At 57.4% G+C, this 19,447-nt stretch overlaps 1 non-coding gene across 1 annotated transcript; it reads right to left on the minus strand.

Annotated features, from left to right (window-relative positions):
- Window positions 1-18,690: 18,690 nt before the first annotated feature.
- On the minus strand, window positions 18,691-18,764 carry TRNAG-GCC (transfer RNA glycine (anticodon GCC)). The gene has a single exon. It is a non-coding gene; the product is annotated as a tRNA-Gly (tRNA).
- Between the last annotated feature and the right edge of the window lie 683 nt (window positions 18,765-19,447).

Raw genomic sequence — 19,447 nt, forward strand, 5'->3', positions numbered from 1 at the left:
CCAGCCTTGGACCTGGCCATGAAAACACCCCACACGCAGTCCACTATTGTAGTATTCCCTTCTGGCCACTGGAGTAGCGACCCCTATGTACAACAGGACGAAACATTGCCCGGTCCTGGGCCACATCCCATCCTCAAACCATTGTTATCCCCGAGCCCATTGTTGCAGCCACTATGTAAGTCTCTCTCATTGACGGCCTTCCTCTTTTTCGCTGACTCTCTATTTCACCAAGCATGATGTCCTTCTCCAGGGGCTGGTCCCTCCTGATAACATGACAAAGCCTCATCATCCTTGCTTCTAAGGAACATTCTGGCTGTACGTCGTCCAAGACAGATTTGTTCATTCTTCTGGCTGTGCGTGGTATATTCGATATTCTTCGCCAACACCGTAAATTTAAAGGTATGGTATCAATTCTTCTTCCATCGTCCTTATCCATTGTCCAGCTCTTGCATGCATATGAGGCTATTGAAAACACCATGGCTTGGGTCAGGCACACCTTAGTCCTCAAAGTGACATCTTTGCTTTTTAACACTTTAAAGAGGTCTTTTGCTTCAGATTTGCCCAGTGCAATACGTTGTTTGATTTCTTGACTGCTGCTTCCATGCGTATTGATTGTGGATCCAAGTAAAATGAAATCCTTGACAGCTTCAACCTTTTCTCTGTTTATCATGATGTTGCGTATTGGTCCAGTTGTGAGGATTTTTGTTTTCTTTATGTTGGTAAAGGAGACCCACAATATGGAAGGGACCAGGCCCCTGGATCCCCAGGTTCCTCATCCCTGCTCAGAGGGGAACTGCCTGCTGACCAGCAAGGGTAAGGAACCACCCCTGACTGTGTGAACCCTGAACACTCAGGGTTTACCTGTGGCAGCTTTGAGCATCACCTTAGTTAATACAATGAGCAGGCAGGGTAGTTAGCTGCATTCATACAGTGAAACGGCCAGGCTTGAGCTCAAAATAGGAAGATGGCTGGACGGAAAGACAACGGTCATGCTGTAGGGCAGCTGGAGCCCAGAGTGAGAGCTGTGGGAAGAGGCCGTGAGGACTCTCACCTGGTCCCAGGTAGCTGGACAGGGGAGCCTGTCCTCTCTTCCTCCCTTAGGCCAAGCAGAAGGAAGCCCAGCCTCCTGCAAGGTCCAGGACAGGATGGTGCCCTGGGTGGCTGGTCATGCCTGGGGGGTTGGACACCATCGATAAGGGCCCCACGGCCGCTCACCCAGCCTCCCCATGCTCTGAGACCGGTGTCTTAGTTTGATAGTGCTGCCCTAACAAAATTCCACCTGGTGGCTGGCTTCAAAGAACAGCAGTGTATTGCCTCAGTTCTGGAGGCTAGAAGGCCCAATTCAGGGCGTCGGCCTTGTCAGTCCCTCCTGAGGCTCTGAGAGAACAGTCCATGCCTCTGTGTGAGTTTCTGGTGCTGCCAGCTATCCCTGGCAGTCCTTTGCTGCTTCTAGATGCTCGTTGATCACACGGCGTCTCCCCTGGTGTGTGCGACCCCCTTCAAATAAGACACCGCTCAGGAGAGATTAGGACCTACTCTACTCCAGCATGACATCTTAACCTAACTGATAGCATCTGCAAAGAAAGACCCTATTTCCCCGAACAAGGTCATGTCCACAGTTACAGGGATGTTATGGGTTGAATCGTGTCCCCCAAAAATGTGTGTCAGCTTGGCTACGCCGCGATTCCCAGTATTGTGTGGTTGTCCATCATTTTGTAGTCTGATGTGATTATCCTATGTGTTGTAAATCCTAACCTCTGTGATGTTAATGAGGCAGGATTACTGGCAGTTATGTGAATGAGACAGGACACAATCTATAGGATTAGGCTGTATCTCAAGTCAATCTCTTTCGAGATATAAAAGAGAGAAGGGATCGGAGAGGAGAGGGACCTCATGCCACCAAGAAAGAAGAGCCAGGAGTGGAACTTGTCCTTTGGACCCAGGGTCCCTGCACTGAGAAGCTCCTAGACCTGGGGAAGACTGATCAAAGGACCTTCCCCCAGAGCCGACAGAGAGAGAGCCTTCCCCCTGAGCTGGCACCCTGAATTTGGACTTCTAGCCATAGATCTGAACAAACACGACTGACCCCAGAGGAAGGGGAGGCACGGTCGGGCACAGGCATCCAGGACAGCCAGCGCCGGAGAGAACAGTGAATGCTGGGCGGGCGGCAGTGAGCTGGGACCACTGACCTGGCTCCTCGCAGGACCTCCCGGCCTTTCTCACCAGGGTGGGGCCGAGGCAGGAGACCCTGTGACCAGTGGGAGGGTGAAAGGGTGCAGCGGGTAGACCTGACCCTCCCTCCCCTGAGCTTTCTTGGTCCTCATGTGCCCCTTAGCCTGGGAACACGGGGCTGCTCTGCCTGAGCACGTCTCCTCTAACATCACTGCTCCTGGCTTCTGCTCTGTTCTGATGGCCTTTCGGAACCATCCCCCACCCACGCCCTGCAGGCCAGTTCCCTCCCCGCCTTCACCACTCGGTGTCCTATGCTGCATGGGGTGACAGCCCACCACGGCCTCTGCGTCTTGGGTTCAGGCTCAAGCAGCACTGCCCGGCTCTTGGTCATTTTACACCACACCGCGGTTCAAGCTTTGTTCGTTCATTCTAGCTGCCATTGTGTGAACCGATTCCCGACAGGACCAGAAGCCTGTGGGCAGGAAAATCCAAACCCCCAACTACCAGTTGCCGCCGAGCCAACTCAGACTAAGGGTAACCCATGTGTGTCAGAGTACAACTGGGCTCCACAGGGTTGTTGTTGTTGTTGTTGTTGTTGTTGAGAATATACACAGCAAAACATAGACCAATTCAACCGTTTCTACACGTACAATTAAGTGACACTGATTACATTCTCCAAGTTGTGCAGCCACTCTCACCCTCCTTTTATGAGTTGTTGCTCCCCCATTAACTTAAACTCACTGCCCTCTAAGTTTCCAATCTAATCTTTCAAGTTGCCGTCGTTAATTTGAACCCATATAGGCAGATCTTAAAAGAACGTAACCCCACAGGGTTTTCAGTGGCTGACTTTTCTGAAGTAGGTCACCAGGCCTTTCCTCCAAGGTGTCTCTAAGTAGACTCGAACTTGAACTTTTTGATTAGCAGCCAAGCACGTTCACCATCTGCACCATCCTGACAAAGGTTCGAGGGAGGCAGGGCTTGAGAGGGATGTCTGCCAGAGCTGGGCCCTTCCGCTGGGACACACACCCGGCCCTGGCGACTCCATGAGAAGGAAGCCTGGGGAATCACCTGGTAGTCCCACGTGCACAATCCCAGCTGGGTGGGTGAGAAGGTGCAGAGTAGACCCAGGTGCAGAGGGACGAGGCCTGACCACCCTCAGTCCTTGCTAACCTCATCCAGGTCCTTTTCATGAAAGCTGGCTTCCGGATTATTCTCATTTTCACATCATTCTATCAGACAATCATCTTATCTCCCGTCTCTTGTTTCACAGCCTCCCATTTCCTTAAATTTTATTAAAAACCCAAGTAGACGCTTCGTAAAATGTCATTTTATTTTCCAATAATAAATCTTTCCCAAGTGCATTTTGCCACTGCTGTTGAAATGACCCCTCCTTTTCCAGAACATTCCACAGGATCTGCACTGAGCTGTCTTGCTTCTTACTTGGTCCTAGAACAAGGGAGACCTCTCTAGGGAGTGTTTCCATGTAGGGTGGATCCTCCCTGGTTGCCCACCTCAGTTAGAAATTGTGTTGGCTGCATATAAAACAACAACAAGCAAACAAACAAAACAGTGGCATAAGTAAGTTGGAAGTCCATTCCTCTCTCACATGATGGGAGTCAGAGAGGGGCAAAGCAGGGCTGGCATTCGGTGTCTATAGTCACCAGGGATCCAGGCACCATCTGTCTTTCTCTCCACCTCCTTGCACATGGATTCCTGTCTCAAGGTTATTTCATGGTCCAAGTGGCTGTCAGAGCTCCAGCCATCACGCTTTTAGTTCAAAAAGCAGGAAAGAATAAAACGGTGAAAGGGTGCTTTTCCAAATTGAGCCGGCTCCTTTTAAGGAGACTTTTGAAAGCTCTGCCCAACGCTTTTACTCACATCTCATTGGCCAAAATTTAGTCAAATGGCCACTCCTACCTACAAGGGAGATTGAGAAATGGGGTTTGGAGAGGGTGTCCAGCTTGGCTGGCCCCCACCACTAGCCTCCACAGAAGAGACAGAGGATGAGGGATCCCGACCCAGGACACTGCCCTGCCCCAGGCTGCCCCAAGGTCCTGGTACGGGTCTGCAGAGGTCAGCAGAACAGATGGGTTGGGGCCGAAGACCTGGTCTTGCACAGTTGCTGTCACCGTCCAGGAATCAGGATTTCCGGCCTCTCAGGGAGCCTACACGCTGCCGTCACTTCAGGACACAAGCCCAGCCTCAAGCTGCGACGTCTTCCTCATGGGACAGTCAAAGCTCCTGGCCACCTGGGTGTGCCCAGCCTGGTCTGCTGCCACAGAGGCCCTTGTGGGGACACAGACACAGACAAGGATGGGCAGGGTGCCTTTCCTAGACCCCCTGGGCCAGGGAAGGGTCTGGCTTCATTGGACGCCTTTGTCAGGGGCCTCGCCTGCTGGGCCGGCTCTCAGCGACACCTTCTTGATCCTTGGGTTCCCAGCTGGGCCATGCTCCCACAGCCTCCTGTGGAGGTATACCGACACCCACCACCTCCTTCTCGCCCAGGCCCTGATCTGATCCCGCCCACAGTCACGTTGCCTCTCTGACCAAGGTCACGTGCTGGCCCTCAGGGTCTCCACACCGAGACTGCATTTCCAACACCCAGAAGCCCCTGAAGCCCCTTTGCCAGGCCTGAGGTCAGCAGGAAGCACCCTAGCCCCTCAAGGACCCAGGAGCAGGTCCTCTCACCCCTCAGCAGGCAGCATGTAGTAGGCATGGCAGGCCCCCCCACCTTAGCTGCACCTGGGGTGGCACCAGACCCCAGCCCTTGCTGAGGCAGAAGGGGAGGTCACATTCGAAGGTGCCTAAGGGCCCACCACAGGCTTCACACTGCCTCACTCCAAACCCAAATGGGAGGCACCATGTCATCTCTGCCCTACTGGTGAGTAAACTGAGGCATAGGCCACTGCAGTGACCTGCCCAGGATCAGGCAGCTATAGAGTGAGGACTCTGGGCTATAGGCCTCCCACCACGGCCAGCAGCCTGCCATCCTGTCCCCACACCGAGAAATACCCACAAGGCAGGTCCAGTACTCGGAGCCAGCCATGGCCAGGCCCTGGGGCTCCCCCTCAGGACAGGGGGCTGCAGGAGAGGCTGTGTCCAGCTGTGGAGCTCTCTATCCACTTGTCCCAACCCTCCAGCGGCGCCCACCGGGCTGGCTCCCCAAGACAGGGATGCTGGTAAGCTCTCTCCAGAGGATGCCCCCTCTACATATGAGGCTGCCTGGGGTATAGACGGAAGTCGGGTTTCCAAGTCCCCTCAAGGGACAGCGACCTCCAGCGGCCTCCAGCCAGACGGGCCAAAGGGCCCGTTGGTGTTTTAATCCAGGGACAGCTTAATCCCAGCGGCACCAGCCAGAGGGTTTTCGGGACTCCACTCGGCTGCCTGCTGTGGGGCGGGCCCCTGTCCCCCAGCCCCAGCAGCCTGGCCGCCCCTCCCACGGCGGGCAGCGGCTGCGCCAGTGACCTTGTGATAACCTGGGTGCCATCCGTCAGCGGCCGGCCGCCAGGCTCCGGAACACTGCGGCAGCTCATCTGAATTCAAATTACCCTGGGAGCCGCAGCAACGGCGCAGCCATAACTCAGCTGCGAGGAGGAGCGGGCCGCCCGCAGATTGGACATTACCATACATTCCTGGGGTGTCGGACAGGGCCGCTAATGAAAATATCAATCAAAAACTCGGCTGACTTAATGGTCAATTTAAATTAATTAATTGGGGAGGAGAAAAAAACTTAAGGAGGGTGGTGCCGACGAGCTCCCGCTCTAGCGGGCGGCGAGGAGCTGGGTGCCCAGTTGGGCGCAGCCCCCAGACTGGGAGATGGGTGTCACCTCCCCAGAGACTCCCAAGGCAGGTCCAAGGGCCCCAGGTCGGTTGCCTGCAGGGAGGGCTGGAGCTCAGGCTGCCTGGAGTGGCAGCCGAGGCCCAGGTGGTGGCAGCCTGTGAGGGCCAAGGCCTGGCCACCTACAGACAGAGGGTCAGCTCCTCTGGAAAAGCCAGTTTGCCCAAAGGACCAGCAGGAGCATTGGGTCAACTGCCCCTGGTCAGGTCCCCTCCAGGGCTGCCACCCACCCTTGAGCCTCCATCCCTCCCCTCATCTGGGTAGCTGGTGGCTGCGTCCACCACCCCGGACAGTGCAGGGAGAGTTGGTGGGTGCTGCATCACATGGTGTCTTCCCCACCCCGTCTGTCTTTCTGTGTCTCCTCTCCTCTTTTATAGGACACCACTCAGATGGGATTAGGACCCACCCTACTCCAGTATGGAGTCCGTGGGTGGTGCAAACGGTTAAGTGCTCCGCTGCTAACTGAAAGGTTAGAAGTTTGAGTCCACCCAGAGGTGCGCCTTGGAAGAAAGACCTGGTGAGCTCCTTCCAAAAAACGAATTGTTGAAAACCCTCTGGAGCACAGTTTTACTCTGACACACACGGGATGCCATGAGTCGGGGTCGACGCCACAGCAATGGGGTTTCTAGTGTGACCCCCTGCTAGTCTAACTGATAACATCTTCAAAGACCCCATTTCCAAACAGGGTCACATTCGCAGACAGGAGTCAGGACTTCGACTTGTCTTTTTGGGGGGTGCGCTCATTCCATAGGAGTCCCTGGGTACCACAAACAGTTAAACACTCGAATACCAGCCGAAAGATTGGCAGTTCAAACCTGCCCAGAGACGCCTCGGAAGATAGGCCTGGCAATCTGCTTCTGAAAGGTCAGTCTTGAAAGCCCTGTGGAGCAGTTCTACTCTGACACACATGGGGTCACCGGGAGTCAGAATCAACTCGAGGGCAACTCGCAACAACAACTCAGCTGTAACCAAGGGGGTGGTGGCTGCGCCCCCATTCTGGGGTTGGGTGAGCTGACGTAGGTAAGCACTTGGGGCAGAAAAAGGATGACCTCCTGCCTCCCTGACCTCCTGATGGTGAGAGCTGTTGTCCTTACTACTGCCGGGGTTTAGCCATCAATTTCGGGTCCTTGGCCCACCCAGGGCACCCCCTACCCACGCGTTTGCACCATGTCCTCCAAGAGGGGCTCATGATTTCCATGCCGCCCTGTGGCTGCAGCCCCTCACCCCACCCAAGCCTTCCCGCAACTTCGCCCTGTACCCTCTTTGAGGCAGGGGACACAGAAGGGTCACACCACCTCTCAGTCTCAGCCCCATGTGTGGCTGGCTGAGGGGTCAGGGACATCTGAGGGGTGCAGGCCCTAACCTCCAACTTACTGGAGGGTCCATTGTCCTCAGGAGCCCCCAGGAATAGGGACAGGCACCCCTTGGCCTCCTCTCCCACTTCTCGGCCTAAGGCCCTGTATCCAAGTTGGGCAGGAAATGGATCCCAGAACAGCCTTTCCTCCTTCAACAGGGCTGACCTGGGAGCCCCCATGCCGGTCTGTTCCGATACACACTCTGGGACAGCGGCTGCCCCCATGGGTCAGAGGTGGCAGGAACGTGCCCGCAGCTCGCGCCTCCCCACGCACCTGCCTCCCCACGTGCCCCGCCTCCCCAAGCACCCCCTCCCAACGCCCCCGCCCCCGAGCTGCCATCCCATATTGTGCGAAATGTTTTTGGGGTTTTGAATTCAAAAGAAAAAGTATCTTTGTCAACATCAACCCAGGTGTTTAAAATCAGAAACAAGACAGGAAATCCACAGGCTGGGGAGGGTGGGAGGCAGAGGCAAAGTCCAGGCCGGTTTTCCCGGGACACAGAGCTCCCCACAGTGGAGGGGTAGGTTGCTAGGCGGTGGGGGCTGCCCCCCCCACACACCAGCCTACAGGGCCCCCCCACAACACCCAGCCTCTAGAGCCCCCCAACACACACAGCAGCTTCCAGAGCCCCCCACATGTGCTCTCAGCAAGTTCAGCGCCCGTGCCCCTTGGCCACCAGCCTGACCACGGCCCCGGGGTCACTCAGCGCCCCACCATGTGCTGGCACCAGAGTTCGGGGATGGAAGGGGACCCAACTCCAATAAGGCCCAGTGAACCAGATCGCCAAAGCCAGGAGCCTGTGGGCTGGTTCAGCCAGCCAACCATTGCCATTGAGTTGATTTCCACTCACAGCAACCCTACAGGACAGAGTAGAACTGCCTCCATAGGGTTTCCAAGGAGCACCTAGTGGATTCGAACTGCTGACCTTTTGGTTAGCAGCCATAGCTCTTAACCACTACTCCATCAGGGTTTCCAGTTCAGCCACAGCATGGGGGTAATATGATCGCAGGACCCCCAGCCCCGAGGGCTGGATCAGCAGAGGGAAAATCCCCATGGAGAACAAACAGCTGGGGTGCAGGTTAAATAAATGCCTCCCATAACTCCAATAGGGCCCAGGGGATGGCCACATCTGCCACCCTGGCCAGGCCACAGTACAGCACCCTCCACCAGCCCCAGGGAGGTTGACCCCAGCCCAGCCGTCAAAGGTCCACCCAGGGTCCCCAGGGGAGGGTGTCTGTGCACCTGTAAATGGGAAGGGGTCAGCCCCCCCAGGCCACCAGGTGGAGAAGGTGGGGACCTGGAAGGGAAGCCAAGCCAGGGCAGGTCTGCAGGCTGCGGGGCTGGCATTGCTTGGAGTGGCCACCAGAGGGCAGAGCGACGTCAAGCTTTGGCCCCAGTGTGGTATTGGGGAACAAGGTGCCGCAAGCCTAGAGGAGGGGTGCAGGCCACTCTGTGCAGACACCGCCAGCCCTGAACGGCTCCGCCCAGCCCGTTTCCTCAGATGCAGCCCTGGCCTGACTCAGCCATGCTCTGTCTCAAAGTCCCTCTGCGGCTGTAATGAGTACGTGGGCAGCCCAAGTCATTATCAGGCTAATTGGAGCCCCCAAACCTAACTGAACCAGATCTACGGCTCCATAGCGGGCGTGGGGGTCCCGGGTCCTGACCCCCAGCAGATGAGCAGGTAGCCAGTGCCAGGTCCTGGGGAGTACTGTGAGGGTGGAGTGAGGTGGGGTCAGGTGGGCCTGCCCACCTTTAACTTGTGGGTGGGAATTATCTTATGGGTCCTTTGGGCTGGACTGTGATTTGGGATCTGTGGCTGGCATGAGGGCTCTGGAAGAGTTTAGGGTTAGCACTAGGGGGTCCCAAGAGGAGGTGGAGACCCCTGCCCGGGGAGCCAGAGAAAGGGCAGCAAAGGGCACACCTGAGGCCACAGCTCTGGGTAGAAGGGTTGGGGGCAAATCTCCCCAGGGACTGTTGGGCTCCAAGCTCTCCTGGATCCCCCCACCCCTGGCCTCTGGACACTGCCAGGTCTGCCTTCTGGGAAGCCTACCCTGGACCTGGCCTGTGTCCCCCACACACACCCCCAGTGCCCCAGGGCCAAGCAATGGGACTCAGGGCCCCTCCTGGCCCATGGGAACTGTGGACATGGCCTTGCCCCTTTGACCCCCAAGCACCATGTCTGGGTCTGGCCAGGCGGGACGGGGCAGGCAGCAGGCTGTGTGTCCCTGTCCTGCCAAGGCCATGGCAGTGCTCAGCTGGGGTCACTGTCCCCGCACCAGTGTGTCCCTCAGGGCAGTCACGGTCAGCTGGAATGGCCTATTGATGGACACATTTCCCGGGAGGCTTATGTGCCACACGGTCCCCAGGCTTCTTCTCCAATAACAGTGGACCCACTGGGCTGGGGCGCAGATGGAAGAAGCCGTGGTTAGAGCACTCCCTGCTCACCCCACAACTGGCAGCCCTCCCTTCCCCAGGCCTCATGGGGAGCAGCTGGGGCAGTGGGGAGGCTGGGCCTCCTATCAGGGCATCCTGACCCCACTGGTCCCCCACCATCTCGAAGCTGCCTGGATGCTACAGCCAAGGCCAGCCTGGTGGGAAGTAAGGGGAAGCCAGGGCGTCTCATCTGGCCTCCTCCCTCCACACCCCCACCCCCATGTCCCCTCGCTCCTCCTGGGCCTCTGGGTGGGAAGAGGTCTCCACTCAGCAGGGAGGACTTATTGAGGTCATACAGCAAGTCAGTGGGGGTCTGGGGCTTGAACCCAAACCCCCAGGCCCCCATGCACCACCCCCGCCACTGGAAGAAACCCCTGGGGTTTTGTCAGCTGTGTGGCCTCAGGCAACTCACCTCACCTCTCTGTGCTCAGAGCTGGTCTGCAAAGTGCAGTGTCGGGGGTTGATGTTCAGGATGACCCAAACCTGGCCTCCGGGGTACGGCTGGGCTCTGGCCACACGAAAGCACCCTTCTGCCCCAGCCAAAGACGGGTGGGACCAGCCGTGCACAAAGACCCATGCCCAGAGCTCTGTCTGCCAGCTACCAGGACACTGCACTGGTGGGGTCAGGGGATCCAGGGGCACGCCACCCTGTGCCCAAGGGAAGGTGCACAGTCGGAGCAACTGGCTTTGGGAACCCCCACCCAGTACAGCCTGCTCGGGGGCAGGTGCTCTACAGGGGGTGGGGGCGTGCAGGCTGGGGTCAGGTCTGGGAGGTGGGGGTCACTTCCCTGTCACATCCCCCGGGCTGCCCAGCATCCACTCTTCTGGGGACAGCTTTTGATCCCCTCGGGGGCCCCACCCAGGGCAGCAGAGCCTGGGTTCCAATGACACTGTTTGAGGCCTGGGCCCAGCTGACTGAAGGCTCAAACCCCACTCATCATAAGCACCCAGGGGTCACTTGCCACGTGGTTCTCTGCTACTGGGTCCCAGTGAGCACCATGGCCAGAGCTTGCTGAGTGACTGAGGCACCCCCTGAACCCCGGGCTTCAAGGAGGGTTCCCTGGGTTCCTTCTGGGGCTGCTGCTTCGCACAGGAAGGGGAAGGAGCAGGTCCCACCAGCTGCCAGAGGCCTGGGGACGTTGGGATTGGTGGGTACCCCTCATGCACCTCCCTGAGAACTGCCTGCCCACCCCATAGAGTGGCCCCATAGAGTCTGCAGGGCTCTACCCACCCACCTGGCTCCAGGGGCCCCCCTCAGGTACTTCCAGGCAGGGAGGAGGCTCCCTCCAGAGGCGATCTTTGCTGCCACCCAGTGGCTACAGGGGAAAGCACAGTGCAGAGCAGCCGGTCACTCCGCCCCTGCCCAGGCAGCCGCCGCAGGTGGCCAGGCCCAGCAGAGGTCAGGTTACAGTTGGACCCTAGTGACTGGGTGGGCAGGTGCCTTGAGACCTGCTCTGGAGTGTCCCTGGACCATGCACCCCAGAAGTCCGGCCAGAGCAGTTGGAGGCCAGGGGACCGGCCCAATGTCAGCATGTTCGTTCCGAGGGTGGCTGGCACCCTGCAAGCCCAGGACCAAGGCCCTGGGGACCCTGACTCCGGACCCTGTGTCACACTTAAGAGGTGCAGACCAGGAGGCACTTCCACCTTCACATCAGCTAAAATGGGGTACCTGGTGTCTTCAGACTGCGAGTGAGGGGCTGCTTCCCATGAGCACCCGCGTTTGGTGCACACTCCCAGGGGCCTGGCCTTCTGCACACTGGGGTCCCCCCACCTGGGTGCTGCACCCCTTGGGCCTGAATCCACCCCCATGTCCCCAGGTCCCAGCAGGAGGATGGCGGCAGGTAGGCACCCCACACAGCCCCTCCCCGTGCGCCTACCTGCATAGCTGTCACGGGGACCCAGCTGAGAGACGTGGTGTCCACCGGCCAGCAGTCATGTCAGTCATGGTGAGGGTCGCCCGGGCCATGGCCCAGAGGCCCATTGGAGGAGGCAGCGCTGGGCGAGGGGCCCGGGGTGTGGAACACCATAGCTTGGGGCCCAATTCATGAGCCAAATTCACAGCCCACGTGGCAGGGGGTACTGACAGTGGGTGAGCAACCTCCCCTGGGTCCCCGGGAACTACGAGCTGCAGCAACATAGAAGAGCAAGGACGGAGAACTCAGGGGGCCGAGGTGCCAATGCTGCCCCTGCCTGAGGGGAAGGGTCCTTGGAGGCCCCCAGACCCGTTTCTTGTCTGAGAAGGGCCGGTATAGAGCCAAGGGACCTCTACTACCAGGTGTGGGGACGGCCTGGCCTGCCCCCCTGGAGGCTCCATGATCTCCTGGGACAACTTCTGGGGTCAGCAGCCTCTACGGTCTGTGCTCAGTGTCCCCCGCCAAGACCATTCTTCCAGGAGAGCACCCTGGGCCCTCTCCTGGGTATGCCCTCACGTTCCAGGACTCAGCTCCCTGAGGACTCTGCGCCCCAGGACTCTGCATTCCAAGGACTCGGCGTTCCAAGGACTCCGTACCCCAGGACTTCGAACCCCAGGATTCCGCGCCCCCGGACTCCACGTTCTGAGGACTCTGCACCCCAGGATTCCGTGTTCCGGGGACTCCGGGGCGCGGACACCCTGGGGCTCCCTGTCACCCAAGTCTTGGTCTGGCTTTCAAGGCCTGTGGACCAGCCGCCCACCTTCCCCACCACCACCAGCACCATCCTCTGCCTGGGACACCTGTTAGGACCCAGCTGCAGCCTCACTCCACTGGAAGCCTCTGGCAGCCCCCGGCAGCTCAGCCATTGCCCACTGGGGGCACCCTCCCACAGCATCTTGCCTCACGCCCAGCACCTGAGGGTAGAAAGCTGAGGCTGGAGGGCCTGCCTGAAGTCATCCAGAGGGGTTCCCAGGGCAAAGGTCACAGGAAGGCTGGAAAGTGCAGGGGCCAAGCCGAGGGGCTCTCTTGAGGTAGTGGTAGGAGCAGGACCAGGACAGGTCAGCAAGGGTGAGCACCAAGACACCTGGGCAGAGGGGGTACTGGCCAAAAGGCTTGCCCTACAAAAGGCTGGATGAGCCCAGGCAACGTGAGGGGCAGAGAGGCTGGGGTGGGAACGCCAGCTCCACTCTCCCTTCTCAGCAGGGTTAGAGTCACCTGGTCCCCTGGGCCCCAGGCCAGCCAGGCAGCCCCTTGAGCACAGGGTGAGGCAGGACCACCTCTGAGTGCCTAGAACCAGTAGGAGGAAGGGGAAAGGGGGTTGGGCTGGGTGGGGAATTCATGTGGGGTAGGCATGGGGCCAGCCTGTGAACCTGTGTGTATGCACACACATCTGTCTGTCTGCCTCCTCCTCGCTCCCCCCCCACCCCAGGAAGGCCGGGTGGGTGCCTGGGAGGCTGGGCTGGAAGTAGGGGGTGGTGCAGCACTCACACCCCAGCAGGTCCTCCGGCCAAGGCCTGCAGTGGCTGCACCCTCCCACGTGGCTGGCCCAGCTTCACCATCTGCCTCGGGGATGACACAGGCCACCCCCGCTGTGCTGCCAGCTGGAGCCAGAGAAGCCAGGCCAGCCAAGCACACGGGCGCGTGCGTGCACGTGTGTGACCTTGTCTGCATGTGCACATATGTGTGGGACTATGTATATGTGCACGTGTGTGACCACGGGTGACCACACCTGTGTGTCTGCACACGTGCAACCGGGTATGTGTGTGTGGTGTGTGAGCATTCACGTGTCCACATCCGTGGGCTGTGATGAGGACACCTGGGGAGCCAGAGGGCCAGGGGGCTTCCTGGGGGAGGCAGTGCCTGAACTGGATCCAGCGAAGGGTGGGAGGAGCTGGCCAGGTGGGCAGAGGCCAGAAGGGGCTCCAAGCAGAGGCAGGTTCCAAAGAGCATTCTGGCTGTACTTCTTCCAGGACAGACTTGATCCTTCTTCTGCCAGTCCATGGTATATTCAACATTCTTTCCCGACACTACAATTCAAAGGCATCAATTCTTCTTCAGTCTGCTTATTCATTGTTCAGCTTCCACACGCATGTGAGGTGATTGAAAATACCATAGCTGGGTCAAGCACACCTTAGTCCTTAAAGTGGCCTCTATGCTTTTTAACACTTTGAAGAGGACTTTTGCTGCAGATTTGCCCAATGCATTGTGTTGTTTGATTTCTCGACTGCTGCTTCCCTGGGCATTGACTGTGGATCCAAGTAAAATGAAATCCTTGACAACTTCAATCTTTTCTCTGTTTATCTTGATGTTGCTTATTGGTCCAGTTGTGAGGCTCTTTCTTTTCTTTATGTTGAGGTGTAATCCATACTGAAGGCTGTGGTCTTTGATCCTCTTCAGCAAGTGCGTCAAGTCCTCTTCGGTTTCAGCAAGCAAGGTTGTGTCATCTGCATAACGCAGGTTGTTAATGAGTCTTCCTCCAATCCTGATGCCCCATTCTTTTTCATACAGTTCAGCTTCTCAGATAATTTGCTCAGCATACAGAGTGAGCAAGTTTGGTGAAAGGATACAACCCTGACGCACACCTTTTCTGACTTGTCCTGATCTAGTGCTGCTATAACAGAAATACCACAAGTGGATGGCTTTAACAAAGAGAAGTTTATTCTCAGTCTAGTAGGCTACAAGTCCAAATTCAGGGCATCAGCTGCAGGGGAAGTCTTTCTCTGTCAGCTCTCGAGGAAGGTCCTTCTAGTCAATCTTCCCCTGGACTAGGAGCTTCTCCACGTAGGAACCCTGGGTCCAAAGGATGTGCTCTGCTCCCAGCACTGCTTTCTTGGTGGTATGAGGTCCCCACTCTGCTTGCTTCCCTTTCCTTTTATGTCTCGAGAGATAAAAGGTGGTGCAGGCCACACTCCATGGGAACTCCCTTTACATTGGATCAGGGATGTGACCTGGGTAAGGGTGTTACAATCCCACCCTAATCCTCTTTAACATAAAATTACAATCACAAAATGGAGGACAATCACACAATACTGGAAATCATGGCCTAACCAAGTTGACAAATATTTTGGGGGGACACAGTTCGATCCATGACATGACTTTAAACCACGCAGTATACCTTTGTTCTGTTCAAACTACTGCCTCTTGGTCTAAGTACAGGCTCTTCATGAGCACAATTAAGTGTTCTGGAATTCCCGTTCTTTGAAATGTTATCCATAATTTGTTATGATCCACACAAGCAAATGCCTTAGCATATCAATAAAACACAGGTAAACATCTTTCCGGTATCCCCTCCTTTCAGTCAGGCTCCATCGGACATCAGCAATGATATCCCTGTATGACGAACTGACAGACACATGATGGCTCTCCTCAATAAAAAAGGGTAATTAGTTCTAACGTGTATATTGTAAGGAGTCCCTGGGGGGCACAAAAGGTTAAGCACTCAGCCAGTAGCCAAAAGGTTGGAGGTTCAGACCCACCCAGAGGCACCTCTGAAGAACAGCCTGGCAATCTGCTTCCGAAAGGTCACAGCCTTGAAAATCCTATGGAGCACAGTCCTACTCTGCACACGTGGGGTCACCATGAGTCGGGGTCCACTCAGTGGCAACTTTTCCTTTTTTACATGTAGTAAGGTATAAAATTAAAATCCAAAATAAACACATCAACAAATTTTTGAAAAGATGTTTCCAATAAATGATTTAAAACTGAAAAAAAGAAATGGAGAGAGGATGGCTTCGATGCCAGTGGCTGCCCCGTGCGCCCCCCGTACCAGGTAAGGACGGACCTCCCCCGGATCCCACACTGGAAAATGGTAGGGCCGGCATCCAGCCCAGGCAGGTGTGATGTACTTCTACTCTCAGAGTCTGGGGCCAGCCCCGGTGTTCCATTTCCCACTTGGCGTGTGACTTCTTGTCTCCCTGGGCATGTTCCCAGGACCCAAGAGGGAGGGCTAACCCGGGCCCACCCACTCTGCCCCAGCACCTGGCACAGAGGAGGCCCACGAGAAGTATCTTTGAGATGAAGGTACTGTGCATGGGGGTGCAGCCTTAGGCAGCCTTTGGGACCCCACTGATCCTGTCTCCTGGGGTCACGCTGAGTGTGGGCTGGACCCAGAGGCTCGCTTCCAGTGGACAGAATATGGCAGGGGCCTGCCCCACCCCTTCGTGATTTCAAGCTCCCCCATGACCTCACCTGGTCTCCATGGCAGCTGAGGCCCAAACTGGCCTGCGGGCGCAGGGTCTAGTCAGCAGTAGTGACAAAGGCCCTAGGCGTTTCCAGCCACATTGGTCTCTCCTCCTGGCCCTGTAGACCACCCCAGCCTCCCTCAAACCCAGGTGTCCCCTGGGTGCTTGAGCCAGCTGCCTCCTCCAGGCTGCGCGTCCACAGGGGCACCAGTGGCTCTCACAACTGGGTTCTCCCAGCAGCACTGCACTCCGGGACTCCCCAGGTTTGAGCAGCTAGCATGTGCATCCACCCCAGGAAGCCGTCCTGTCGCTCCTTGTCTGTACAGCGCTAGGCGAGCCTCTCAGCTGCCCTTCCTTCCCTGCCCCCCAGTAACTGGTTGCCCTCATGGTGGGCAGGTTCTCTTCTTTCCCTTCCCTCAGGCCTGACCCCCCAAATCCAGGGCCTAAGCCCCTCTCTGCAACCAGCACCCTGTAAAAGCTATGGCTGTCTGCCCTGGGCAGTGTGGCTGTGATACTGAGGCCTGTACCTGTGGGGGAGCCCAGAGCGCCGGGTGCGGGATGGGGGTTGTGCCAACTGAAACAGTGGGCCAGGCTGGGTGTGGTGCCTGTGGCTGTGGGGCAGCTGGAGCGGGGACACCGCAGAACAAGGACAGTAGCAGAGAGTCCTGAGAACGCGGAGGACACCCCTCCCAGGGCCAGCTGCCTCCTGGGCCCAGAGGGGCTCGGCCCTGCCTGGAGCCACCCCACCCTCCGAGACCCACGCTAGAGGTCCTGCTGCCCTCCACCAGAGGTAGAACTTGGGGTTTGCCCAGCATTTCCTGCTCCCAGACACTAAGCCCAACTTGGGAAGTCCCCAGCACCCACGTAGCCCAGGCCCCCTCGCCAGCTCAGAGCCCACCTGAGACTGACAGAGAAGAGATGCTGTGAACAGCCTGGGGACAGGGCCCACCTGCGGTGACCTCCTTGAAGAAGTTCTGCCCCAGCACCCGGCCTGCTCATAGCCAGCCCCTCCCTCGAGCACTGTTCTACCCCCTTCCTTCATCTCCTCCTCCCTCCCCAAACTTCAGCTCAGCTGGGCCCCAGAACCTTCCAGCTGGCAGGTCGGCGGGGCCAGGAGCACTGGGTGCGCGGGCAGCTCCTTCTGAGGGATTGGCCGGGTCAAGGCCCCTCAGTGGGCTGGCACCTGCCTTCAAAGCCCAGTGGCTTCACCTTGAGGGCAGACGAGCCTGTGGCCTTTTTGTACAGATGGGGGAACTGAGGCTGAAATTTGTGGGTGCCCCCAGCTGCAAAGCTTGGCACCTGCACATGTATCCACAGTAAAGTGGGGGGTGCCAGCTCACCACACATCCCCGTGTGCCCCTGGTATATGCGTATGTGTCTTCAAGTGTGTCCCCATGTGTGTACATGTGACTCCTCACGTCTGCGTGTGTGGTCATGTGTGTCTCCTTGATTGTGTCTGTGTGTGTGTATATGCGTCTCCCCGAGTGTGTCTGTCTCTATTCCCCCGGGTGTGTCCCTGAGCATTCCTGGGTGCAGCTCCAGAGGTTGGGTGTGGTCTAGGGCACCCCGCGCTGTGTCCCCTGCACACTGGCGTCTCCTGCATTGGCACCTCCCTCCCTGCCCCTGGGAGTAGTGGGTGCTTCCCCTCAGCCCCCTGAGCCCCATCTCTGTACCTGTCCCAAGGCCAGCCTCCTCCCCACAGTGGGCCTCACCCTGAGGTCAGGCTAGGAGTGGTTGGGTGGCCTCTGAGCTCCTGATGGCTGGGTGGGGGTAGTCAAGGTCATGTGCACCTCCCCCACTGAGGTTCTTATGTGTTGACACACCCAGGGGAACACACCTGCGACACCCTAGGGACACTCTGGCGGAGATCCACAAATGTGAGGAAAAGAAACACCAGTCCCCGAGGACTTTATAGACCAATTCTACAAAACAAAACAAAAAAAACAAACCAAACCCAGTGCCGTCAAGTTGATTCTGACTCGTAGCGACCCTATAGGACAGAGGAGACCTGCCCCATAGAGCTTCCAAGGAGCGCCTGGCGAGTTTGAACTGCTGACCCTTTGGTTAGCAGCCGTGGCACTTACCACTATGCCACCAGGGTTTCCTCTACAAAACATGGAAAGGAGAATTCCATTCTTTTGCTTTTGCAGAATAGAAAAGAGGGGATGCTCCCTGATTTTCACATGAGGTGAGTATAACCATGATGTGGAAACCAGACAAGCACAGCGGAGGTCACTGATGACCATCAGCTGACCACTGAGGCTCAGGCAGTGGTGTGGAAGCCCCCGCAGTGTTTGGGCTCCGTGGAGTCGAATCAGACCAAGGGGTTGAGGCTGCCTCGTCTCCTTCTTTCCCCATTCCCCGCAGCGTATCTGGCCAGGGTGGAGGAGACTGGAGCAGGGATGGGGCTCAAAGGATAACCAGGAGCCTCAGCTGACCCAGGTGGGGCAGGGGGCACAGTCCTCCTCACTGTAACTATGGGGTCTCTGCAGCCAGCCCTTCCCACCTGCCCACCCTGCCACCTCACCATCCCCAAGTGGTTGTTAGCTGCTGTCGAACTGACCCCGACTCATGGCAACCTCCTGCGCAACGGAAACACTGCCTGGTCCTGCGCCATCCCCGAGATCCACCACAGATCAGACTGTTGTGACCCACAGGGTTTTCAGTGGCTGATTTCAGAAGCAGATCACCAGGTCTTTCTTCCTAGTCCATCTCAGTCTGGAGCTCCGCTGAAGCCTGGCCGGCGTCACAGCAACATGCAAGCCTCCACCAACAGACAAGGGTGGTTGCACATGGCATGCCCAGGCTGGGAATTGAACCCAGGTTTTCTCCTGCACGGCAGGCGAGAATTCTACCACTGAACCACCCACGCTTCTGACATCCCCTTCGCAAGCCTTCGGGGTTGTCTGTTCCTGACCTGGTCCTGTTTGCACTAAGCAGCTCAGGCTGCTCCTACCACACCCAAGGTCAGGGGCACAGGTGGGCAGACTGTGCAGCCCTCTGGACAGCCAGGGAGAAGACCTCAGTGCCCTCAAAGCTGGGCGCCAGCCTGTAGGCAGCTAAACCTCCTCACTCTTCCTCTGCCCCTCCCAGACCCCTCCCTGTGTTTAGGGCCTGCTGTTCCTGACCTCCAGAGCTCGGCCAGGGCGGCCCTCCTTGGGGTTCCCCCAGCCCCTGGAGCCCCCTCTGCCTCAGGCCCGCCATCCGAATAGATTTCCCTTCCCCTGTCTGTGCCGGACAGACGATGAGTCGTCACCACGGAGCCCCGAGCACACACCTTTGCCCGTTCTCCGGCAGTTATGTATATGGTTTCTTCTTAAACCTCTTTCAGGTAATTTTGGTAATTTATGTTGTCTTAGAAAATTATCAATCTTACCAAGAATTTCGAATGTATTAACTTGTCCCTTTTCATCTCCTGTGCCGCTCTGATGCCTCCTTCTTGCTCCTGGAGGGCCCCAGCTCTCCCTCTGCTCCCCTCCCCTCTCTCTCTCTGTTGATTAGACTGGTCAGGGGGTTGTTTATTTTATTTATTTATTTCACAGAACTGGCTCTTGG

Source organism: Loxodonta africana, chromosome 5, assembly GCF_030014295.1.
Source record: "Loxodonta africana isolate mLoxAfr1 chromosome 5, mLoxAfr1.hap2, whole genome shotgun sequence".
In the NCBI taxonomy this organism is placed as follows: Eukaryota; Metazoa; Chordata; class Mammalia; order Proboscidea; family Elephantidae; genus Loxodonta; species Loxodonta africana.